The sequence below is a fragment of the Amblyomma mixtum genome, chromosome 9 (genome assembly GCF_055824585.1).
Source record: "Amblyomma mixtum isolate Tamu chromosome 9, ASM5582458v1, whole genome shotgun sequence".
NCBI classification, from domain to species: domain Eukaryota; kingdom Metazoa; phylum Arthropoda; class Arachnida; order Ixodida; family Ixodidae; genus Amblyomma; species Amblyomma mixtum.
The window spans coordinates 26,776,371-26,802,919 of NC_143020.1; the positions used below are offsets into that span (position 1 = coordinate 26,776,371).

The 26,549-nt window shown below is 45.9% G+C and overlaps 2 pseudogenes; one reads left to right on the plus strand and one right to left on the minus strand.

Moving 5' to 3' along the window:
- Positions 1 to 1,814: 1,814 nt before the first annotated feature.
- Positions 1,815 to 26,549, minus strand: part of LOC149328570 (venom metalloproteinase Antarease-like) — a 33,922-nt pseudogene continuing 9,187 nt past the window's right edge.
- LOC149328571 (uncharacterized) lies at positions 6,590 to 7,917 on the plus strand (annotated as a pseudogene).

Here is a 26,549-nt window from a genome sequence, read left to right on the forward strand (position 1 = left end):
CCCAAATTCAAGTCCACCCGAGTGCGAAAAAAAATCAGCACAAAAGGACACGTTCAGAATAAGAGGGAGGGAACAGGACGATACCGCGACAGTTCCAGCGTGGTCCTGTCTACTCGTTCTCCTTGCGAACGCGTCCATTTCTACTTTTTTGTTTTCGTATCCATGCACCACCTGGCCCAACAAGCTATGCTTCTTCATTCTACGTGCCTACTTTTCCAGCGCCAAGGCAGCTACAAGCGCGTGGCCATGACGTCTTGGTGTGCGCGATTGGTCTACGAACATGTAAAATAAAACATTTGTGAGGAGCGTCCCGGACCTACTATGTTTCGTACCACGATCAGTAGCACTTCGCCAGCTTTCGTTTTATTGCAGTGATCTAGGCTTGCTGGCGTAACCACAATTTACTGCCGTTAACGTACACAGTAACGCATGTATGCCAGTTTGAATCAAACTTTTCGTCACACTGAGGAGCCGTTTGAGACTAGGCTTGCCGCTTTCCTAGCCCTCATATCGCCTGCAGCTAGCGTCGACGTTTGGAGGCGTTTTCTGCGAGGTACCATCACAAAACAATCTAAAATAGTAAGATGCAAGTTTTTGGTACAAAAAGCTCGCAATTACCTAATGCACATGGCATCGCGGTAATGTGTACTTGGTCTGTTACAGATAAAGTTGTTACATAGACCCATTCTAGCTTTATTCACAGCGTAGACCGTTAAGATGTGGCCACGTGATGCTAACTCGTCACGTGTCTGTGAGGAACGTGTATTCGTGGTCACTTGACGGCAATGCGCACAGCGTTGCTCTGCTACTAGCGCCGGCCTCTCGACCTTTCGCTAGGTGTGATCATTCTCTTAGGCTACGTTGCCATAGTGTTTGTAGATCATAGGCTCTGCCGTATGTCTTAGTCATGAGAAAAATACAGCCAGCAGCCCTACGACAGCCATCGCGGAGTTAGCCTGCAGCAAAGCGTAAACGTTTGGAAATTTTGCTCTACATCACCGCTGGAGGGAAAAAGTTGTCGTAGCGAAGAAATCTAAAACTTCGGTATGGATTAAAAATTCATGCCAAATTACTCCGTAGCTCATACTGGCCTACTCATATCTACGGGCATCACTCGTCAGTTATGTGAGTAGTTTAATTGAAACCGATGAATGCTGGAGGGTACTCCGGTTGTATGCACATAAGATAAACGATTTATAATCGGCGCTCTCATAAAATAGCACACGGGTGTAGTGTTTTCTGTTTACTTGTCACTAAAAGGTGGCCTGCGAGGCCAGGGTTTTATTGCGCATTCAAGAGCCATAGCCACTAAGGCCCGCTGCCGGGTGCCTCAGTCGGTGGATGTCAGAGACCTAGGAAGAACACGGACAAAATACGTACCCCTCACATATTATAGCGCTTTTCACATACTGACCGTTCGGAATTGTATCCCCAATTTCTCAGGCTTCTAACAAAACAGCAGCCGCGTTCGTAGCCATGGAGAACATATAGGCCAATACTATGTCGTCTTCCAAATAGTCTATCACAGACAAAATAAATGGACAACTCTCTGTCTACTTTAACCGGCCTTGTCGAATGTTCTATACAATTCAGATTTATCAGTTTTTATTTCAAGTCTCGGCAGATGTTCAGTGACCTGCTCAGTATATAGTTTGTGTGCTAGTAACAAGAACTTGTCAGGCGTCAGCGCACTGACAAGAAAAAACCCTCTTCAAATAAGTATTGGAGCATCACCAGCACACCATAAATGACGTAACACGCAAGGGTAGACACCAGTGGCAAGAGTTAGAAAGTTATGTTTATTTCTCTCCGTCCTATTTTGGCTTGTAAAGTGAGTGCCTCGTCCTGTTAACCACGCAGTCGCCGTTTAAGCATCTTGTCTGAAAAAGTGTTGCAAAAAGGTTTAAAACAGGTCACGAAACGAGAAGAAAAGACTTAAATTTTCCTCTTAGCGACTTAGCCTGCACCGGGGTAATTTTTTTTTCTTTTGAGGGGCGGAGAGGGGGGGGGGGGCTGAGGATTACATATTCTAACCACAAGCAGATCTGAAACGAGTGAGTTTAACGCGTAACGCAAAAACAAAAAATAAATATAGAAGTTATTCGCTCACGCATGAAGAGGGCCCAGATTACATAGCCTATCACAGGGTTCTGATGACAAACAAATAACCTGCAGAAGCATTGATCTTAAGACGAGCAAATTTTACTCAGTAGACTCAGGGCTGGCAGGGTGGTGTATGCTTTGCCCAGAGAATGTCAGTGCGCAGTGGCTCTCAAACGAGGCCACATCTATTGCACCCTGAAACCGTATTAACGAGTCGCGCATCGTGTCGAAGCTTGCTAACCTACCAGCCAGGTGAAGAATAGCTACTGCCAGGTAAAAATTGACAGGTGGAGTAAATTTTAAGGCAAATCCCCCGGGCTTTCCCTCGCGCTGCAGTTTTAGCGTGGTACCTTCTTAGTAGACAAGCTCTTTAGCGGCACTGAGCGTTGCATTGACGGCGTAGAATCGCAACTGTGTTATCGCCTCATCTTGAAGCACTGCGGCAAGAGAGCGGAAGGTAATTTTCTTAAAATCACACTCATGTGATTAAATAAATAAAGTCAAAAGGAGGTTTTTGAGTTTTCAGGTCCTCTTCGAGCCTAACGCTGAGGTAAAAAATTCGCTACGTAATTTTTTTCGCTTGGAGTAGGTATCAGAAAGTTGCATTTTCGTTTCTTTCATTCTGCACGCCTGAAAATCTGTATACCTTTCACCTATTTCGACAAAACAGCTGAATGTCGCAGTTAGTGCTTTCAAAAATACCAAATATTTGCCTCACATCCACAAACGAACGCTTTTTCCGTATTTTACTGCATGCCTGGATTGCATTTCCCTTTCTTGCAGCTTTTTTTCCCTCCTTTCCCGCAACATTTATAGCGGAATGAAATTTTACACGTTGAGAAAACAAACGATGGTGGGAGGTGGAGAAATATTTTATTCCGATTAATGCATAATTCGGCTTAACAAAGCATTTAGTTCCCAATATGCATAAAAATCTCTTGTAACAAAGCAACTCTGATATTTAGTTACATCACTTTTACTTACCAAAGCCCCGTTACTTAAGCTACGCATGTGGACAGCGCAAAGTACGCCCTAACCTCTCACATATAGTTTGTCGTACTCCGTTCAAGGCGAGAACATTCTGCAGCGGCTGCGTCTGACGTGTTCTGCCCCAAATGACACGTAATACACTGAAATCAAGCGTCACTCTCTCTAAGAAGACTCTACTACATGTATGTGCAAGAGCGATTCGCCTTTTTAAGTCATTCGGGCGTTCTCAAGTTCACCTTTCTTGGACGTGACTTTTAATTTCGTGCCAACTTGGAAGCATTGAGAGGTACTGTTAAGAATGTAAATTGTATAGCCTTGCCACGAGTGCTAAAATCTCGCTTTTAATTATCCGGCTGTGCACGCAGCGAGTACTTAAGACGCACTGAAAACCAATAGGCTTCGCTGTTGAACCAAAATGGAAAATTATTTCCAGAGTCCTAACGAGGAGCCTGTGAATATATTGGTTGGTATACGCAAAAAAATAGTGTTCGCAAGCAAATTCCTGTTGAAACAATGCACTCATCCAAAATTTCTTGATATTGTTTTCAATCGCATAGAACGGAGACACCTGAATTTCTAAGCACATATGCAGCGGTGGAAATAGACACAAGAGAATTTTTTTTTTTTTTGATGAACTTACGCCGTGATTTTCGTTGCAGGGAGCATTGTCTGGCAAAAATGTCGGCAGTGACGTATTATAGCCGTAAACGGATGCTGGCATGAAGCATCGAGCGTGGCAGTTCTCTTTACCATGGTCGTCCTGAGTGTAGAATGCGCCAGGTGATTGGAAAAACGGAATAAGAAATTAGTGAGGAGAGACCCGCCGACAAAAGAATAAAGTAGGACGAGGGAGGGACTTTAGTGAATGCATGAGAGGCCTGCCTGGTTGTTATCCCAGCACGCTAATCCAACTAGGAGTCAAAGATTAGAGGAATACATGAGAATAAAACTGTGAAAAAGAGAGGAAAAGCCTGAAAGAAAGTTCAAAAGGGTTGAGAATTGGGCGAGTTGGTAAGAATTCATACTAATGTGGCACCACGAAGACTTTGCAGCCGTGTTCTGACTGTGCGTGTAACCGTTGGTTTTGTCTATTATTCGTGCTTTTAAGAAATTTTGTAAGTTGTTAGTGAGCACTTATGTTGTCATCACTCTGTCTCCGTCCCTTTCCTAGTGGTGCCACAGCAGTGTGAAAGAAAGGGCAGAAGACGAAATCAAGTGTACTCAACACACACACACACTCACAAACGACATAATTATCAAAGGGTGTCAACCAAACTCGTAGTTATTACCTAAATTACTGGGCACGTTTACGTCGCACCTTCTGGGCTACTTGAAAAAAAAAACAAATGTACTGGAAGTCTTCACCATAACGTTACTCTTCTTGCAGGGATAATGAATGTATCATAAGTGTATAGTCACTGTAACATAAATGATGCAATGCTTGGATAATAATTATGTATCATTATATTATACTATATATCCTGTTATGTGATCATATTATATATGACACGGATCATGTATGATGCACTGATTCTTTTCTCATATTGCGAAATTGTCAGAATACCCGAAGGAAGACGCATTCTTTTCCCTGCAAAAGACTTGCAAAATAACGAAGCCTTGCATACTGAAGTAATCAAACAGGGTTAGCAGTGAACAACAAGCACGTAGAAAAGAAAACAAAAAATGAGAGAAAAAACCTTGGTGCTCAAGATAAGATGCGTATATGCTGAAAACAATATCAATACTGTAGGACTGCGGGCAATCGAACCCAGGAAGACAAACATATCTCTGAATACCTAATGTAAACATGCGTTAATTTTAGGTGAGAGATCGTGTCTTTTTCTCTGACACGCGTTCTTATCTGTAATTTATTACTTTTTCAATAAATACTGTGAACTACTGATATATTCTATATATAGCTACTAGTAGCTAGCTATATAGCTACTGATATATTGTAGCACTTTTGCATATGCCTTTCCCATAAAATTATTTGGCACTGAACCAGCATGAATGCGGTGGTTTTGAATGAGTCAAACGTATTCTCTTAATATATTTATACCATATAAAAAGGGTGCTCATATTCTACGCATATTTCTATCTCCAGAGAGATACTGATAATTTGATTGATTTTCTAGTAGCCTTTGTGGAAACAGCCTGGTGCATAGGATGACTGAATACTAAGGTTGTTATTCTATCACCTTATCTTATTAAATTCTATGCAGGCAGGGAACAGCAACCTAATTGGTTTGTATTTTTTGAGGTACCTGACGCCCCTTTTCTAATGGATTAATATCGTGTTTCCTTTCTTTCAGGATGCCGACAACTTTGAGATCGTGAAGCATTTTGTACGCAGTTTCTCCACAATATTTCAACAGACTTGTGCTTACATAATCCTCAGCAGCTGTTTTCACCTCTTACATTGCTTCTAAGGCTTTCTTTACTTCCTTCGTTACCGCCAAAATGTGTTCCTTCAAACCTGTTCCCCCATCATTATCGTCCTGGTTATTTCACCTACTGTTATAGTATAGATTTGTGAGAACTTTCCGGGTATTTTAGCTCTGTTACATATATTACAAATGGCTTTCTTCTTTGTGTCTTAACGCAAACATTTCTTTTTTATCTGTACTCACTGTCCTCTTCACCGCATTTAGGTTACATTCGTTCTTTAGTGTATGCTTGGTTTTCTCCATATTACTCTTGCTTAGGTCGCTTAACTTACGCTTATTTAATATCTTTGTTAGCTCTGCGAGTTCCGCTCTTTGCGTTGAGCCGGACGCTTTCATGCCTGTATGTTTCTTAATATTTTTGTCGAAAAGAGAGAGAGCTGGTGTGCGAGATCTCTTACCACCTGCTTATATTGCTCACTCCGTATTAATATCTCTGAGATTATCGTGTCATTGCTTGAACACTAAGGTCGTCTTCATCGATTACAGCCGAATATCTGCTCTGCTGAGAGCTCCTAAATTCCCGCACTTTCCTCTTAGTGCTTACTCGTTGATGGGCTTCCGCCTCATCAGTTTCTTCCATTCCAAGTTCAAGTGTAGGCTTATTAGAGACGATACATCACTGTGGTCATTACGTCGCACCTTTCCGAGGACCTCCGTGTCCTCCGCGTCAGGCACTCCTCCGGATTGAGGATGAGGAATACGGCCCGTACTCTATGGGTACACGAGGTACACCACAGGGGGCGGTGTTATCACCGCTCCTTTTCAACATCGCCATGATGCACCTGCCCGGCCGACTGGCTCAGGTGGAGAGCATAAATCACGAACTCTACGCAGACGATATTACAATCTGGACCACCGAGGGGAGCCTTGGGGAGATGGAGGACCGCCTTCAGCAGGCCGCCTCCATAGTCGATGCATATGCTGCCGACTGGGGTCTCGAATGTGCTCCCGCCAAATCAGAGCTTCTACACGTCAGGACAAACCACAAGGACAACATGTCTCTACACATATCTCTGTAGGGCGGTCCCATCAGAGAAGTGGCAGAGCTCCGGATCCTGGGTCTGTTCATCAATAACAAACTTAGGCCGGACTCTACTATAGCGAAACTCAAGAGCATAGGTGAACAGGTAGGGCGCATGATCCACCGTGTTTCCAACAAGCGGGGTGGTCTGCGGGGCAGGGACGCGCTACGGCTCGCCCATGCCTTCGTGACCAGCCGGATACTCTACACCGTGCCGTACATACGCACCGCCAAACAACAAGACGAGCGCATTGACGCCATCATCAGGAATGCAACATAGCGAGCATTGGACCTCCCGGTTGCTACCTCCAACGCCGAACTGAAGGCGTTGGGAGTAGTAAACTCCTATCAGGAGTTGCGGGAGGCCCACCTCGTGAACCAATATACGCGGCTATCGCAGACGGTCCCTGGGCGCCGCCTGCTAAAGCGCTTACACATCCAACACACATGCATACCAGAGGGGACGGAGAACATCCCGGTGCTGTGGCGCCACATGCTCCTGGTCACTCCGCTCCCTCGTAACATGGACATGGCTTCACATGAAGGCAGACGACAAGCTCGGGTTCGCACGCTAGAGAGGCAGTATGGATATAAAGAGGGCGTCTACCACGTGGACATCACAGGGCCGTCGCTCACGGGATTCTTCACGGCTGCCGTAATCCACCGGGGAATGAATGTCGATGGGCTATCTTTTCGGGCCCCAAATTCAACACGAGCGGAGGAAGTCGCAATAGCTCTCGCTGCCGCCGATCCAAAATCGAGAACAGTTATCACAGGCTCTCGCCGGGCCTGTGGACATTATCTTGCAGGCGAAAAATCCCCTCTTGCCTCCCAAATTCTAAGACGCGCTCCCGCCGATCCAACTCGCACAAAAGTGATCCGGGCTCCTGGCCACCAGGGTCTACGAGGCAATGAGGCCGCTGATGCGGCCGCCCGAGCGCTCACACACCGGGCTCCTCATCCTAGCTCTCCTGGCTCAGAAACTCATAAACCGCTTCTGCGGTTCCGCGAAATCCTAATTCATTATTGCGACAGCCACCGTCTCTACCCAGTACCTGCCAAGGGGCTGAGTAAGGCGGAGGAGCGAACACTGCGGCGCCTGCAGACAGGAACTCTTCTCTGTCCTGCCATAGCAAAACACTTCGATCCGAACACAGATGGGCGCTGCCCGCACTGTGGAGAGATGTGCAATATCTTTCACATGGTGTGGGCATGTACTCAGAATCCTCCCCTTCCCCCACCCCCACCCGAGAGGCATGGGAGACTGCCCTCCTCAACTGCTCCACACTGGAGTCTCAAAGGGCTCTAGTAAAGCGGGCGCGAGACGGGGCCTCGTCGTGCGGTGTCCCGGACTAAGGATACCGACCATGTAGCAGGGTTTTTTGACCCTCAAACTCTCTTTGCATATTAAAATTTTTCACCACCACCACCACTAGAATAGGGCGCGCGTACAGGATGGAGTTCATTTGATTCTTAGACTTGTCATTGGGGCTCCGGCTTCTGTGCAGCAACTTTCTGGTCTCCGTTTAACGGAAGAATGTAATCATGGTGTGTAAACTATTTGGTTCTGCAAACTATACTAACAACTCCTCCCTCCTACACCGAGAACCTAGGGCAGAGTTGCCGAATTCCTGGCATCCATCCTGCTTCTCGCCTACCATTGCACAGAATTTCGCAATCAGTACAGTATAATGTGTTTTTTACTTCACTCATTGCCAATTTCACGTCTTCAAAGAACATTTTAACTAGCTGCCAATTGCCTACTTCTAATGTGCACTCTGTAATGCTATCAAATAATCATTCGTTCCTTTTACATTGGGGTTGTCGTCCTAGGTTAAAACAGAATATCGGCTGTATATCAAGATTATCCACTTCTCCATTTTTCTCGTAGAGATAACTTGTTGATCTGCTCTATCTTAGGAGTTTTCTTCTTTCTCTCTTCTGTATTGCAGTGCGCGTGTCATTTTTGTCTGTCGGTGTTAATCCGCTCGAAACAAGCATAGTTCGAGATCTTACGATCACGTCGTGACTACATCTCAACCTTCTGAGCATCCCGACATTATGTACAATGCCAGTATGCGGACAGAATGTAAGCGCCATTTCAGTTTTAGTCTCGCCATTCGCGTACCTACTCGTCCACTTCGTTTTCTCTCGCTTGCGGAAGAATGTACTCAGGCTTCGTAAATTATTTCGTTCTGCGAACTCCAATAAAAATTCAGGGGGGCACTTTGTTCACCCAAAGCGCGGAAAGGCGAAAGCCTTAAGCGCGGTGTTGCTGCTATAATGTGACTAATGTGTGGTTGCGACGTTAAGCTTAGCCTCTGCGTGTGGAACGCGATCTTGCAACGCTGACAGGGAGTCCACAGAACACCACGGCCCATTCGGCTCTACGTCTTTCTTGTCGGTAAATTAGTTTTTGAGAAAGGGAATGTATGTCTCGCATATCTCAGTGGACACCTGAACCTCGCCTTAAGGGAAGGGAGGAAAATTGGAGTGAACGAAGACACCGTATTCACTAGACGCGCCTTTGTTCATTCCAAACCACCAAGCTGGCATGGCGCAGTGGTTACCGTGCTCGTCTCGCACTCCGGAGACCCTGGTTCGATTCCCGAACTCGACCGAATTCCTTGTCGGTTTTATTTATTTAACTGGTCTGACTATAAAGCTTAATTAGGCTAATTGGTTAATTAAGCAATTAACTAAACTTAGTCCCACTTAGTTGGAGCATCACTATACGATCCCTTTAATTGGTTACATGGTTACTAGCCAAAGTACACTTGGCCCCGTTTGAAATTCGCGCACTGCAACGTCACGACCATTTCGACCAATTGAAAAGCGTGACATTTCTGTCGACAACTTCTGCTTACAACGATGAGGCATTAAAGGCTTCCCACTTAAAATTTGGAGTCCACTTAAGTCTTCTTACGTGTAGGAATACGAAAGCAAGTGTTTTGAGGAAAGGAAAGGACGCAGTAGCTCTAAAATCTCGACATATCGGTGGACACCCCAACTGCGCCTGAAAGAATGCAACTGAAAGTTCGAATGTCATCGGTCCTAATCCCTGTCGCGAGCTAGTGGTGGTGGAACTTTATTTCAGCGGATATAGAGGAGCGACCCGAAGTCACCGCCCGCTTAAACGGCGGCTGCTATCCCTTGGGCAGCGGCGGAGTCTTCAGCCAGCTGGAGGAGCTTGATCTGTGTCTCCGGGTCGGGGCTGAGCAATAGAGCCTCCCAATGATCAGAGTCGGTAATGAAGCGACTCGCGGGTAGGGACTGCGGGCAGTTCCAGATCATATGATTTAGATCGGCTTTGGCATCACAATTTTTGCATTTGTCTGAGTAGAGTCCATCCGAATAGAAGCTACACAATTGGGGATTTGGATAGGTTTTAGTTTGAAGTTTACGCCAGGCTTTGGCCTGTTGCTTGGAAAGCGTTTTATCTGCTGGGGGAAATCTGAGTCTTGCAAGCCTGTAGTGCTGCAGGATTTCTCTGTAAGAAAACAACCTGTCCTTGCCGGAGTATAGGGCGGGTGGACTGCACGACCCAGCTCGGCGGGACAGTTCTCGAGCTAGTTTATGAGCCGCCTCATTACCAGCAAGAGAGGCAGGAGCAGGCGTCCAGATTAGGCGAATGCGCCGCGTGGGCTGATAATTTAGCAGAATCCGTGCTGCTTGTGGAGAGATTCTTCCAAACGTGTAGTTACGTATTGCCAATTTTGCGTCGCTGACAATGGTTTCTGCCGTGGATCCCGCAATGGCTAGAGCAATGGCTGTTTCTTCTCCAACATGTGTGTGCTGAGTGCGTATAGTGCCGCCAGTTATGCATGTACCACATTCCGTGGTGACCACAGCTACCATCTTGTCAGCCGAAGAATCTGCTGCATCAACATATACCACAGAGGTATCATTAAGGAAGCGTTTTCCTAATGATTTGGCTCTCTCTGCACGACGTTCAGCGTGGAAATCGGGGTGCATGTTCCGAGGTAGTGGAGGAATGACCAGAAGTTGGCGTATATGCTTGGGAAGGTCAGTTGTTGGTCCGCCTTGTCATTCGTATGTTATGCCGAGTGTGGACAGAATGTGTCTGCCAGTTGGTGTGGCCGTTAGTCGTTCGTACTGCGAGACGGTTACCGCTTCAATAATCTCACTTAGGGTGTTATGAAGACCGAGACCTAAGACTTTCTCAGTCGCTGTGTGCATGGGTAGCCTGTTTGACGCATTTTCTGATTATGGCTTCCACTTTCTCTTTTTCAGCTGACTTGAGATGTAGGTAAGGGCATACGTGAGCGATGCGGCTGATCACAAAGGCTTGTACTAAACGGAGAGCATTGCTTTCCCTCAATCCCGAGTGGCGGTTACTAATGCGGCGAATGAGTCGCATAATTTGCTGCGAGGTTTCCTGAAGCTTCTGAATTACGTCACCATTGAAACCGTCAGATTATTGAATTATTATTGAGATCAGATTATTGAGGCAAAAACGCGGGACACCAGAATAATTCTTGGACTCGACCTGGAAAAGGCCTTTGACAATGTCAGACATGATGCGATCTTGGAGAACCTTCATGAACTCGGGGTGGGAGCCCGCACCTTCAACTATATCCGCGACTTTCTCACACGTAGAAAGGCGCATTTTCAAGTAGGAGGTCTCCACTCGCGTGACTTCCCCCTCGGCAACAAGGGCACCCCGCAGGGATCGGTCCTGTCACCCTTTCTCTTCAACGTTGCAATGTTGAAACTTCCACACCAATTAGCGCAGATCCCGCAACTCCACCACAGCCTCTACGCTGACGATATCACCTTGTGGACCGCCGAGGGCAGTGATGCCGAAATCGAAGAGAGACTCCAGCGTGCCATCGATATCGTGGGGAACTATGTAGACCCCATGGGGTTGCGGTGCTCTCCAGCCAAATCTGAATTTCTCATATTCCGCAAAATCAGATCCCTTGCGCAACCCCCACCGGCCATCGAACTCAGTATTCGCGAGCTAGTGTCCAACTTACATCTCGGCATCTCGGTGGACACCTTAACCGCACCTTAGGGGAAAATGTAGTCTCGGGAAGCATGTAGTTTAAGGTGCATATGTCATTGATCCGAACCCCTGTCGCAACCTAGCCTTCAACTTGACTAAAACGTGTAAGCTATATGCAAAGATAAATGCTATGGCACTACCCGGAATGCTGTACGACCAACTGTTGCTCAAATGTTTGGTGAATGCATTCGGGAGTACTGCTACGGCGTTGAGGTCAACCAGTAGTGACAGGATTTCGCCTGAGGGTGGTGGTTGTGGCCTCTGGCCGTTTATCTGTTTTTTTTTTTTCAGCCAGCGTCCGCTGCGGTGGACGTGGCTGTTGCGACGCGCGTCTTTTCTCTCTTTCACTCTTTCCTCTTATGTTTCAATTCTCTTCTATCTTCACGTGGTAGCGGTGGTGGCTCGGCTTGAGCCAATAGGCAAGCCGTACACTTTCATTTTAATCCTTCTCTCAGTCGCAACCCAACCTCCAACCTGCACCCGCGCTATCTGTTGCTCAAACAAGCGGCGAAGCTTGAACGGATGCGGTTTTGCAACGCGTGTCTTTTTCCATCATTTTTTTTCTTCTCCTGTCTGAACGTGGCAGCGGCTGTGAATTAGCTAGGGTGCGATGTCATCACATTCTAAATTTTGTGTCGTCTTATGGTGTAACTTTGGCATGACGTTAATAAGCATTAATTTTTTGTGTTAATTAGCAGTAATTCGACCCCATTGACAATAATTAGTAGTAATTCTGGCAAACAGCACTAATTAACGATACGCAGAGAAAATTGCGCTTGCATTAGTATCGCAGAATCATTTGACCATCATTTTGCCGTCAGCAGGAGAGAAATACTTTCAACAAGATTGGTGTCTTCGGCAAAATGGTAATTTTTAGTCTGCAAGTAATTTATTTTACTCTACTCCCCGAATTTCTAGTTTGGACTGAAATTCTAGAGGCCCATGTACTGTGCGATGTCTCTGCACGGTAACGAATCCTGGGTGGTCGAAATATCCGGAACCCTTCAATACGGCGTCTCAGAGCCTGAGTCGCTTTGGAAAGCTAAACCCCATAAACAATTTTCGACTGGTCACTGTGAAGTTTTTGTTTTCTGCTCGTAATGCAATGTTTTAGTTACCAATGCCAAAGAACACGATGTTTTTCCTATTTTGCAGCAGTCAAGTCTAGTATCCAGCCGAACTAAATACCAATCAGAGATTATTAATATGTTCAGTTTATCTCGCTCTAGAATCACTAGCCGATAAGGCAGTTCGTAGCCATATCGCCTCCAAGATTCCGCAATAAATTTTAAACCGTAATCTATGGGTCCCAAAAATTCAACTTGAAATCAGGTAACAAAAATCATTAAAAGCTCTGTGAAACAAAATAAATATGTTCGAAGGAAAGGTAAACAGAAATCAGTGACCAAGAGCGTACTTACCGCCATAAAACGCGTTCCGGAGACTCGCGGGAAAGCCAGCTGGCATACTTTGTCTCTGCTGAGTACATCACCAGGTAACTCTCTAATAAAGTATCTGCCTCGTATTTTCCTCTTCGTTATCTTTACGCGGAGGCACGCCCCTTTCTGAGACCTGCAGCAATTAAAAGATTATTATCTTCATACGGGCAGAAAATTGCCTGCCAAGAAAAAGAGTGCTCTAAGAATAACGGCAAAGTTATTTGCTTTGCCGTAGAAAAAACGCCGTAGATACTTCTGTCACAATGTCGATAAATGCGTCTGCCACAATACGCCTCTCCACCTGTGGATAAAGGAAAATTGGGCCGCATTTGGCAATCATTGCTGTCGTTTTCACTTCATTTGCGCCTTGGCATGCCTAACTGGCATCCTTGATCGACCGGCTTCCTCGGTCAGGTACTTCATAAGCGAAGTTTTGATTAGGTATGCTCCTTTTGACAAGGACGAATGAATTCGGCGGCTGTAGGAAGATCATAGTCTCTGTGATTAGGCTTTTGCTCTCGCCTTGAAGTTGCTGTGGTCTCGTTAGAAATGACTTCATGATAAAAAAAAACGAAAAACAGATGAAATCTTACAAAATACAGCAGAAACACAGGCTTTGTGTGACTTAGTGGTAGTTCCATGAACTTGTCCTCTTCGCTTGTTGCACTGACGCATCGGCGCTGATGACAACAAATGAGTAGCAGGATTAAGCGTCTGACTCGTCTGACGACCTTGCTGGGTGTAAGCCTCTCAGCGATTAATGTTGGCAGCGGCCGTGGGATAATTTGACGAAGGCGGTTATCGAATGTCCGCTGCTCTCCATATGCTATCGAATTGATCAGAATAAAAAGCTTAGTGAGATCCGTATTAGCAATGTCATCACTTCCGATGAAGAATATATCTGTCGTTTATTCCTTCTTATGTTGTGTGGGCAATTACTAAATCGACATACACAGGTACTGACAAAATGAAAGGAAGCACGCTAATGCCTTGTAACATTTTTCGCGTGTTGTTTGGTTGACACTGGCAGGTGTGGCATGTCCAGGTTTGTAGGGGACAGTAGTACGCTTTATCATGGACATATAACGTTTCTGCGTCTATGATAAAGAAGGCGTGACTGCAATTACAACAGAATAGCGTGCTGCGTTTACCTATGCCTACACCTGTACGTCGGAGTCCTTTTTGTAGCGAAAGCTACACTAGGCTAGCAGGAGCGCATTTCGCGGAAACGGGCAAAGGCCGCCAATGCGCATGCGCTCGTACCATGGCAACCAGTACCATGGCAACCATAGCGCCGCTCGGACTGTCAATCGCGGAAAAGAAGAAAAGAAAATAGGGTCCCAGGTGTGTTTCCAAGCCGGGCCACCGGCGTGCGAGACGGGGACGGTGCCACTCTACCGCGATTTGAAAGCTGAGTAAAGGCGTGTCTAGTGAATGCACAGTTCTTAAAATCATATCTTCGAGTTGTATATTAAGGCCTATAGGAGCAAAAAATGTGTATGTTAATTAGACATATTGCAATCAAGCGAGTACCAAATTTCCTCCGTTTCCGGCAAATTTCCTCCGTGCTTGGCATGTAGTAGAAGCGCCTTCTTGTGGTACCCACTGAAAACCCCTCGCGCAATGTATGGCGCTAGCCCAGCAGATGCCGCAGGTGGCGGGCCGCGCAAAGCTTCCGCGCCACGTGGAAACAAGGCGCCAAAGGGTAAGCGAGCGAGATACCCGAAGAACGAGAGGAACGTCTCCCTGAGAGACGCTGCCAAGCTGCTGAACGACAACGACGGCGCGTCGCTACGTCAGTAGACGCTATGTCAGTACGCTATGTCAGTAGACGAAACTGATTTCGCTACGTATATCCTGGCCTAGCTGTGCTAAGCCACTGACAATTTTTTCTTCTGTTTTTCTTGCGCTTACATGGTTTTGTTTTATTTGTTTGTTTGTTTGTTTGTGTGTTTGTTTGTTTGTTTGTATGATGATGACATGGGTTTTATACGACTGGCCATATCAATGAACTTTTAGCTCCACGCGACTGATGTTGCACCAGTTCTTTGTTGTTACCATCGTACAGTTGCGCTGTTTTTTTCAGCAATAATGGTCTTACCTTGTCGTCATGAATGCGTTCTCGTTGATCACCTTGGAAGAAATGAGCTTCAGTGAAGGTTTGTTATCGTCTAAGAAAGATAGACATCTATGCTAACCAACGAAATCCTTCATGCTGCCGCTTCTCGCGTGAGCATAAGTTTGGGTGGGTTTATTTTATGCTAAGCCAAAAGAAATGTACGAGAGAGAGGCCCCATTTTTCTATCATGTTGCGATGTGGCTAGCGGCTCAAGTAAATTTGAACTTTTGTGATACGAATACTGTGCGCAACAGCGATCGTTTCTAAGTTGTCCTCATGCTTCCCCTTTCCGTAGCGAGAAGCTCCCGTGCTAGCCGCCGTGCACACCATCGACTTCTGCGTGGTGTGGAAAGAAAGTAACTCAGAGGCCTTTTCCTCCTATGCTAATTTAAATGGCACAGCGGCTGTAGTACGGCTAGTTGCGAAGTCGCAACTAAACCGACAGTGTCTGTGATTGGTCTTTTCCCCACGTCCTCTCGTTCTATCTGAACTGACGTCGCGGTCCAGTTAAAGAAAACAATGTAATGAACCTTTAAAAGACACGCTTTCGGGCCTTTGAAACGGCCAGTTGATCGACCGCGCGTTGTTCTTTCACGTCTGCACTGATCTTTCACGAGTTGCCTTTGTATTTTCTTCTTCTTTTCTTGTCGAGCGCAGGGTATTTGCGCTTTACTGAGCGAGAAGTCAGGAAGTCGAATGTCGGCGCTCTTTGTACCGGTCTTTCCTCCCGTGTCCCCTCTTTGCTCAGTTCTATTTTATGTTTTTTTTTTCGATTGTGTAAGGCATCAGTAATGTCAAATTGCTCTCCAAACAGAAAAAGCAAACCATGGAAACTCACCACACTAGCCTGGTGATCATATCGTTGCAGCAGTGCGAAAATTTCATGCTCCTGCTGCTCTCCTCTTTGTAGCTCATGATGAAGCCATCATTCCAAGGACAGTTTACAGATGAATAGTAGCCGCTCGACGAGCCGTCGTGAGGACAGCCAAGCCTGCGTAATGCCAGAGGTTTCGTTGAGAGAAAGTATGGAGAAACCGTATTTGTCCTCTAGTATGTTCCTTTGGTCTTGCGACATGTTTTCTACAACTAAACTTCTCACGTAGCGCCTTCGCGCACTTTTTTCGGTTTATATGTAGTACGCGAACTTTCTTTCATGGGAAGCTATTTCGCTCCGTTCCTACTCCAGTGAGAGTTATGTCCTAGCTCACTCATGATTGTGAATAGAAAATAATTATTCTGGCGTTTTAAATCCTTCTAATGTGGTTTTCAGCTACACCAGCGTTCGTGCCAAAAGCTGGCGCCACTTCAAGTTTTTAGTGGCCCACGGGGAGATTGTGAACGTGTATGGCCGTTATTAAGATCGACGTCAGCGGGTCTCGTTTGGAACCAGCCAGCACATATGTTTCTACTGTGTATGGCTGCGAGCAACTTCAGCGTGATTACTTTCGGACCTGCCGCCATGGACCGCACGCACGGAGAGGACCCAGGTGACAGCTGACTTCCATTACGGAGTTTGTCCGGTCGGAGTACAGGACCAAAACGAAGGGGCTAGACCCCTTTCCGAAGTTCCTGCACGTGTAGGACACCGCCGCCGCCGCCTCGGGGAGACGAACGTTACCTTCCCCATTTGCCGTGACCGTGCCGGGGAACAAAGGGCTTCGTTTCCTGTGGCTCTTTGGCGTGCCATGCACGGCGACAAGCTTGCGGGCATCATCTCCGACCCTCGCGAACATCTCCAAGCACGAGGAACCACATTCGGCCTTTTCGTGACCTCGCGTTCCGGCCTCGAGCGGCGAGTGTCATTTAATGAACAGCAGATGTCGGTGACCCGGGAACCTTCGGCTGGCCGGAAACCATCGCCTACCGCAGTCGACGCTACCTAGCCGGCAACCTTCTTTCCCTCAGACTCCACATGTGAAGGGGGCGTGACCCTAAGTGCAGTGCTGTGTTTGTGCACACAAGTTTGTGTTGTTTGTGCTCTGGGCCCCTCACACCCCTGCGTGAGCGTCCTCAACCTCGGGAATTTAGGGAGGGAGAACAGTATAAAACTCGACAACGAATGCTGCAGGAGAGCCTCATTTGAGCCTCACTTCAGCTTCACTTCAGTCTGACTTCTAACCACCATGTTGCAAAAATGTAAATAAACCCTCTTGTAATCTTCCTCCCATCACCTTAACTCTTCGCTCGACGGCACTCATGTCCTGGTGGTGGTGGGAACGGGCGTCGGCTTGACCGCGGTTCCGTCAAGCAGCAGCGCAGCGAGCAGCAGCAGCGAGCTAGCAACGACCCCGAACACCTCCATAGCCAACACCGTGTAACGTCCCATCGTGCAACGTCATGGATAGGTCATTAATGATGCATTACTGCTTACGCCACTACGGCTGCTTCAACAGCGAACATTAAACCCTCAACCTGTCTTGTCATTTTAGTTACGGTGCATGCGCATGTTGAATGGAAGGAGCTTAAATCGACGGACTGATCCGTAAAGAGTTCTAAAATGCGCCCTCTAGATACTGCACAGTGCAAAATATCACATAAAATAATGCGTATGTTTCGCACAGGACGTGCTGCTAAAACAAGAGGAGCACAATCTTTCCTTTTATTATACTACGCATTTATTTTTCGAAAGCAGTTTGAAAACTAATGTGCCTTTAGAATGCTGTAACTTTGTTGGAATGTTGTAGCTAATGTGCCTTTAGAATGTTGTTTAGAATGTTGTAGAATGTTGTCAGCGCAAGCCTGTTTAGTTATGTATAAAATAAGAACAGCAAAGGCGATGCAACTAAGAAAGAGAAACTTGTTTTCAATTTGAAAGCCACATTCCCTTTCTTACTGTTCTTTAGCGCTGGTTGGCGGAGCTCAATTCATTTATCCTATTTATATTATAAGTCACCCTAAGGAATAGTTTATAGGCACACAATACCATGATATTTACGCAAGGTCTTTAAAAACGAGAGTTAAATGTTCTTGGTGCTAGAGCATGTATCCTGTTACAGCACCCCGTTATTGGATAGCCCTGGGAATCCTACTTTTATTTTTTTGCAGTTTTTATCTCAATAGATTGTTACTGTGAAAGCCTGATTGATTTAAGTTATCGTTTTCCTAAATTGCTGTATCAATAAATGCGCGAAGAATAAATTGACATGTAATCGTGTCGTCGCATATGTAGCCATGTCCTATCTATATCATTGGGCACAGAGATATAACACTGTTAAAATTTTACTGTAATACTAGTGAAATTCTTCTCCTACTAAAAATTTTGACGCTTTGTGCGATTTTATCACTTTCATCAAAAACTCAATGGGGCTCTAGTAAAATAGTGGTTCGATGCAGCGGTAAGGAGGCAACTTTAAAGCTGCCGTTAGAGGCGCGCTTCAAGCGGGCCGCAAGCGGGCCCACTTGCAGCTCCACATCCAACAAGCACCGTCTGTTCCAACCCCAGACGTGATTGCATTGCAAGAAGCTAGCGGCAGGGCTACACTGCCAGGCTATAAAGCATATCTGCCACCTCATTGTGATACTAGTAACGCAGCCGGCTCCTTCACAGCCACTCTGGTGCATAGAAATATCACCGCAATTCAACATTTTATAAATGATTTGGAAGAAGATTACACCCTACTTGAAATAGTACCAAGGCAAAAAGGAGACTCAAATCTCCTCATCCTTAATGTATACAACCCGCCCAGAAACAAAGGCAATGGACTCCCACACTTGTTGATAAACACAGTAAAGCTGGCTACTGGGGCTCAACTAATAATTGTGGGAGACTTCAACGCTCAACACCTAGCATGAGGATATACCAAACCAACTCCGAAAGGGAACCTGCTCTGGCAAATCATACAGTCACTAGGGCTCACAACGCTAAACAACCCGAGCGACCACACACGCATGGGTAACAGTGTATGTGTAGACACATCTCCAGACTTATCCCTCTCTAAAAACGTCAAGGACGCAAAGTGGGTCAACACCGGGCAAAACCTTGGTAGTGATCACTTCATCCTTAGCATCACCTTCCCTACGACAAAACTTAAAAACAAAGCAAAAGAAATACGAACCACGGATTGGGACAAGTTCAGGCAACTTCGCGACAAAACAGCTAAAAAGGAGATCTCTAAGCTTAGCGACTGGGTTATCTCCCTGAATGAGGATGTCAGCTCCACTAGCGTTGTGGTGCCAGTTGAGAAGGAGGAGCAGATTGCAGACTCAAAGCTGTTACACCGGTGGCAGGCACAAAAAGGCCTCCAAAAACGCTGGAAGAAGCAAAAACACAACAAGCGACTACGCAAAAAGATCGCTGAAATCGAAAGGCGAATCGAGGAACATACACTTACTCTCCAAACACAACAATGGAACCAAATATGTGAAAGCGTCAATGGACAGCTCGGAAATAAGAAGACATGGCATCTTCTAAGACACCTGCTCGACCCAGAACAAACACGTCCCGTGCAACAAAGTCAACTGTACAGACTCATACATAAATATGAGGGTACAACTGAAGACCTTATAAAAGAGCTAGCAGAACTTTATCTAAACATGGATGATGGTACCACACAACCAGACTACCGGGGGACTCCTAATCCACATTTAGACGCAGACATCACAGACGCAGAGGTCTGGTACGCAATTGGAAAACTGCGGACAACATCTGCGGCAGGACCAGACAAAGTAACAAATAAGACTCTCAGGAACTTAGACGCAACGTCGAACGCGGCGGTTACAGACCTTATGAACAAATACTGGCATGCAGGCAACATACCACCAGAGTGGAAACACGCGAAAATCACTTCTATTCCTAAAGCGGGTAAGAAACTCAGCACTGAGAATCTACGCCCAATTTCATTAACATCATGCCTAGGCAAACTCATGGAGCATGTCATCCTCAATAGGCTCCAAAACTATGCGGAGGACACGAACCTCCTACCTGAAACAATGTTAGGATTCAGGGCCCAACTATCTACCCAGGACATACTCATGCAGCTTAACAAGGACATAATTGAAGCTGACGAGGAAACAGGAACGAAAGCAATATTGGGTTTAGACCTTGTTAAAGCTTTCGACAACGTCACCCACAAAGCCATTTTGACAAACTTGTCAGAAATCAACCCCGGAGAAAGGACGTACAACTACATCCGATCCTTCCTCACTAACAGAACAGCAGTGATAACGGTCGGAACAATAGAGTCTGTCCCAATCACACTAGGAAGTAAAGGAACGCCACAGGGCTCCGTCCTGTCCCCTTTCCTTTTTAACCTCTCCCTCATCAAAATTCCCCCCAAACTGGCACAAATACCAGACCTACATCACACGTTCTATGCAGATGACATCACACTTTGGGTAACCAAAGGATGCGAAGGCTACATAGAAGACACACTCGAAGCAGCAGTGGACATCACTGAGGCATGCGCATGGGAATCCGGCCTCACTTGTTCTGAGCAAAAATCTGAACTCTTCGTGATCCGTCGTAAACAAAGAGGTAGGCGTACCACGACATCCCCCCCGCAAATAAACGTCTATGTTAATGGACGATCTGTCAAAGAGGTACAGACCATGAGAATACTGGGGTTGTATTTACAAACAAATGGAAAGAATACTGATACACTCACTAAACTAAAACGCACGGTAGAAGCGACGGCGCGATTAATCCGCCGCATAGCTAACCGCAGACAAGGGGTGAGGAAAAGAGATTTATGCCGCCTAGTGCAGGACTTTGCGCTAAGCAGGATACTCTATGCCACCCCTTATCTCAAATTTTCGGAAGCAGAAAAGGACAAATTGGATAGCATGATACGGCAGGCCTATAACGCTGCATTAGGACTCCCGCTAAATGCCTCAACCGAAAGGCTTATGAGGTTAGGAATACATAACACTTACAATGAACTGAAAGAAGCCCATTTAAAGGCTCAAACAGCGCGATTAGCCAATTCCAGAACTGGCAGGAGTATTCTTACCAGGCTCGAAATTAACTTTCAACCTACGAATAACGATGCTAAAGTAGACATACCCCGCGACTATAGGACGACCCTACTAATCAAACCACTCCCCAAAAACATGCACCCCTTACACCATGAGGGCAGAAGACAAGCACGAGCCAAAGCCTTACATAAGAAATACAGACAGTGCGCTGCAACACTTTATGTAGATGCGGCAGAATACAAAAATACCAATGCCTTTGCAATTGTGGTTGTGAACAAGAATGGTGATCACATCGTCTCGGCGACAATCAAAACGAAATCCTCTGAAACGGCAGAAGAGGCGGCTATAGCCCTCGCCCTAGCACATACCCAAGGGAGCATCATCCTCAGCGATTCCAAAATGGGTATCAATAATTTCGCTAAATGGCGAATTACAAACGCCTCCCTTAGAATCCTTAACGCAACCAAATTCTCACCAAATTATTCAGAATTGATATGGGTCCCAGCCCATTCGGGGAATCCGGGGAACGAGGCAGCCCACAATAAAGCCCGAGGTTTCGTCGACCGGGCAGTGGATGAGTCTGGCTCCCTGAATTTCACGAAGGACTCAATGATCACATATCATGATCTCACCAATCATTTTAAATTAGAGAAGAGAATTTTCCCCCCTCCAGACAAAAGACTTACTAAAGAACAAGAGGTTACGTGGCGTCGTCTACAGACGAGATCGATACGCACCCCATCACTCCTCGCGCACATTTATCCAGATCTTTACAACCCAAACTGCAAACACTGTGGCCAACGTGCTACCTACGATCACATCCTGTGGGACTGCAAAATAGAGCCACCTCCGGGTGATCTAGTTACAGCTCCTTCTCTCGAGCGGTGGGAGACCGTGCTGGCTAGCTCTCACCCCAGAACGCAAGTTTTGGCGGTGGAGTGGGCTGACAATGTCGTCGAGGGCTATGTACTCTCGACCACTTAACGCGACCTCTTGCCAAGCTCTTCCCGGCGAATAAAATGTTTTACAATCAATCACATTTCTCATTTTTTTCTTGTAGACAGTGGTTCATAGACCAAGGGGGTCTCTTACAGGTGTCCAACCTCGTGAGCCAGTATTCGGACTCCACGGAAGGTTCCAACTGTGTCCTCACCGTAGCCAACTTTATGAATGCCGCAAGCACCACCAATAAATGCGTAACCTGTTGTCAGAAGAAAAAGAATATTATTTAAAAAGACAAGTTCTATTTATAAATAAGACATCAAGAACTGAGAATAAGGTATGAAAAAGTCCGTGTTCACTGAGCAAGAACCACCTCATGTAGAGAAGCAGTGCGGAGACTTTCCTGGCATGATTGGTTCGCATTTTGCAAAGAGGAAACGCTAAATTTATTCCTCTATTTTTTTTACCGGCCGCATTTAAAAAGTACTTTCATTCTTTTTCTTAATGGTACTGTCAAGGTGTCTATCCACAATAACACTGCGTATTGACAATGCAGCTAGCGCGCCACATCGATGACTGAAGACAAGGAGACCGGATTGTAATGCTACTGCACCTTTTCTAATAATTCATTATGACTAACACAGAGAGGTGCACCGTGTGTTGGTGAGCCATTCGCACAGCACACGGGCGTCTTAACCATTTCGCCCCCACTGAACAGCTGCGGGCCCTTTAGGTGGACGTCCAATATTTAAAACACCATGATTCTGTGCGGCACCATTGCACTTTGAAACCCCATGGTGGTGAAAATTATTTTGAAGTCTTGGGCCGCATAGCCTCTTGCATTGTTTCTGCTTTCACTCCCTTCTTCGCCCTTTCCTTCATGCCTGCTTGATGTGTCCACCAACAAGCGAGCAGTTATCACACCTTCCTGCCCTTGAAATGTATTCGATGCATTTTGCGGCGTCTTAGGACCACTCTTCCATCCTATCGCAACAAAGCTTGCAGTACATGCGAGCCAAGCGTTGCGTGCCAGGGGATGGTCGCTTAAGCTTAAGGGAGGGCTATGTGTGGCCAGCGGAATTCATCTACACCGCAGAGGAGTAATAAAGGACACGCACTTCCTAATCTTTCAGCAAACACTTTCACGCGTGGCAGCTATATGATACGTGGTCATGGGGCGCATATCCGGCACTGCTGCCACTTTGTGGAGTGTCGCACAGTCATTAAACTCAGTCTTGAAGAAAAAATGGGGCATTTAAAACTCTACTTCACCAGCGGAGCACGTGTATAGGGGCACCCTAGTAGCAACGAACTAATACGTGAGCACATAACATATAGACAGTCGCTGAAAATACCACGTGGAGGCCAGGAATTTAATTCTGGATTTGAAAAGCCCATTTCTTTTATCGTGGCTTTTTACAGAAGCTAAGTTGTGTCATCTGCTGTGCGAATGTTCCACAACGGTTCTCGGCAGTTAAAAAGCATTAAAATCCAGACAAAACGACAATGAAGCAATTGTGCAGCGTTTCAACCATCATTATCACAAGCGAACGTTGGTCAAGCCAGTAACCCCTCTTTGTAAGCTGCTTGCCTAACCGTTTTTCATTCCCCAGCACAAGCTCGACAGTGTTATACATAGTCTGTTCTGAAAGTAGTAGGACTCAGGTTTTTAAACAAAATTTATTCAAGAGAATAGTACAAACGATTACAATTTTTCAAGGTAGCACCCTTCTGCACCTACACGCTGCTGCCAATGAGTTTTACAGTTTTCGTACGCCTCCAAGAACGCCGGGACCGGAATGCAGTTTAGCTCCCTCGTCACGGCCTGTTGAACCACCTCTACCGATCCGTCATGTTTCCCCTTGAGCGTCGATTTTATTCTCGGAAATAGAAATAAGTCTGGCGGGGCCAAATCGAGACTGTAGGGGGGCTGAGGAAGCGTTGCCGCCTTGTGCTGGGCAAAAAATCGGGGTCCTCATTCACATGAGGAAGAAGATCCTACCGGTTGGCCTTTTCCTCCTCTGACAACACTCCCGGCACCAACTTCGCGCACGCTTTCCTCATGGATAAGTTTTCTGTTACGATCTCAAAAACTTGGGTTTGAGGAATGCTGAAGTCATCAGCAATCATTCTGATAGATCACTGTTAAGTAAATGTTTCCCTCTCTACACATTTTCGTTGGTCTTGCTGGTCGAAGGGCGTCTGGAGCAGTCGTCTTCCTCCACTCTTTCCTTACCTTCTCGGAACAGCTTGTGCTACTCAAAAAACACCTGATCTACCCATGGAAGCGTCACCGTAGTCTTCCTTAATCATGTTGTGAGTCTCTTTGCCCGTTTTACCAAGATTTACTCAAAATTTTATCGCGTATCGCTGATCCAGTAAACGCTCCATGATTCTGCGTGACGAGACGTTTCGACAGGGGTTCACAGTACAAGCGACCTCCTCTCATCAACGGCCGAGAGCCGACTGCCGATTTTCCCCAGCATACCCAATATCCCCTTTCAGCGATCCTGCACGCGCAGACCGCCTCTTGTCCGCCCGTTCGCCGAGGAAAAAACCAGTCCTACTACTTTCAGAACAGACCCTGTATAACTTGTCCTTCATTCCAATAGATTTTTTCTCTCTTCGTATCTGGTTCAGGCAAGACAAACCGCGTGTTCTTTCTTCGACACTAACTTCAGCCTAGATATGGTAGAAAATGTTTGAACATATCCGAAAAAAGGCATCTACTCGAATTGAAGCCTATATTATAACAGCGAAAGATTCAGATGGCACCGCGCTAGCATAACCTAAAAGTGAACCCCTGGAGAACAATACGAACTCTCAGTGGAATGAATTTAGCCCGCTCCTATGGTCTTCTCATACACACATCAGTCGTGCGGAAAGTACTAAAAGCAGCTTACCCATCAGGCCCACATCCCAGCCATAGTACCCGTACTGCGCCATGTCTAGCCTGCACGAAAAAGCATACAAAAAGACGAACGTTAAATATAAACGCCAGCTTCAGGCTTATGCTGTCATCGTACCCTGTAACTAAGTATACAGCGTCGTATATTCTGTATTTATCCGGGTTGCGGTTGACGTAATCTCTCCACTGATTAAGCGATTGAAGACCCACGACCATATTTCCAACGCGCTGCAAGAAGGTTTCCTCAGCTGCCTGGAAAAGATACGCGTTCTGTAAACAATCTAAATCAAAATTGAAGGCAGGAGAGTAGAAAGTAACTGTAAAAACAGTCTGGTTCTTACAGTCAAAATCTCCAGAGCACGGAACTTCAGTTGCACAGTTGGATTTGAAACAGTCAGGTACCTGACGTTCACCTGGTGGGAAGAGGAAGTTTTTAAAATACTCACTTATTAAAAATATTTAAGAACAGCTCGGATGCAATGTCATTCAAGAGACATTTGAAATCACAGTCCTATCCTTCTGTCATGAAATCCAAAACATGAAAAATAAAACGAAGGTCGTCCTGCTTATAATTCACAAATATAGGAGGTAAATATGTTGCTTACCGAATTCATGGTAATTATGAGATACTTCAGCAGTGTTTCATTAGAAGTGAACTGAGCTCTAAATGTGCTGTCCACCACAATTATCAATTCAGGGTACACGGCAGCAGGTATTTGGTTGGCTTGAAGGAAATGAAAATTATGAATTAATTTTTCTAATTGCACGTACGTCCTGGAGCCTCACGACCTACCTTGCTGGCGTTCGCTAATGTTCGCAGACCTTTCTGTCACTGGAACACCTGCAAGAAAAATATTTTACAGAGTAAAGAAACCAAATTTATTTTTAGTTTTAGCAACGAAATGACCTCAGCAAATAATTAAAAATCAGACAATATAAAAAAGCTATCTCAGTGAACGCAAACCTCGTAGATGAGCTTGTGGCAGAATGTCTGTCGCGTATCATGGATGCCTTGGGTTTAAATACAGAGGTTACCCTGTGGCCCGTGGCCTCAGTAGTTAAACACTAGTCTTAAATTGACCAGATATATGTGCTGAGCTGTTTGAGTTGTGAGGAGCCTAAAAAGGGTGCCACCCAGCCTCTCCTAACAACAAGTTCACTGCGCAAAACCCAGTAGTAATGCCAACAAATCAATCCCTATGAGGCCACGAGAAAGTAATGTGTAAAACATGGAGCATTATAATCGACCGATGATAGTGTTGGCAATATTCAAAGCTTCACGCAAAGGCTTAGGGCCTTGTTTTCTGGGAGCACATTCAAAGTCTTCTGATTTTCTCTCTTTAAGATTAGTCAGGTTCACGTGATGCGAATGCAAAATAACAGCTGGTCCTTAAGGGTAACGGAGTGGATTCCAAGAGAAGGCAAGCGTAGCAGGGTGTAGCAGAAAGTTAGGTGGGCGGTTGAGACTAAGAAGTTTGCGGGGATAGGGTGGCCGCAACTGGCAAAGGACAGGATAAATTGAAGAGACATGGAAGAGGCCTTTGAACTGCAGTGGGAGTAGTCAGGCTGATGATGTTGATGATGATAAGGTTCAGGTTTTACAGCAAATTCGAAGGATTATACCCGCTGGTGACTTAG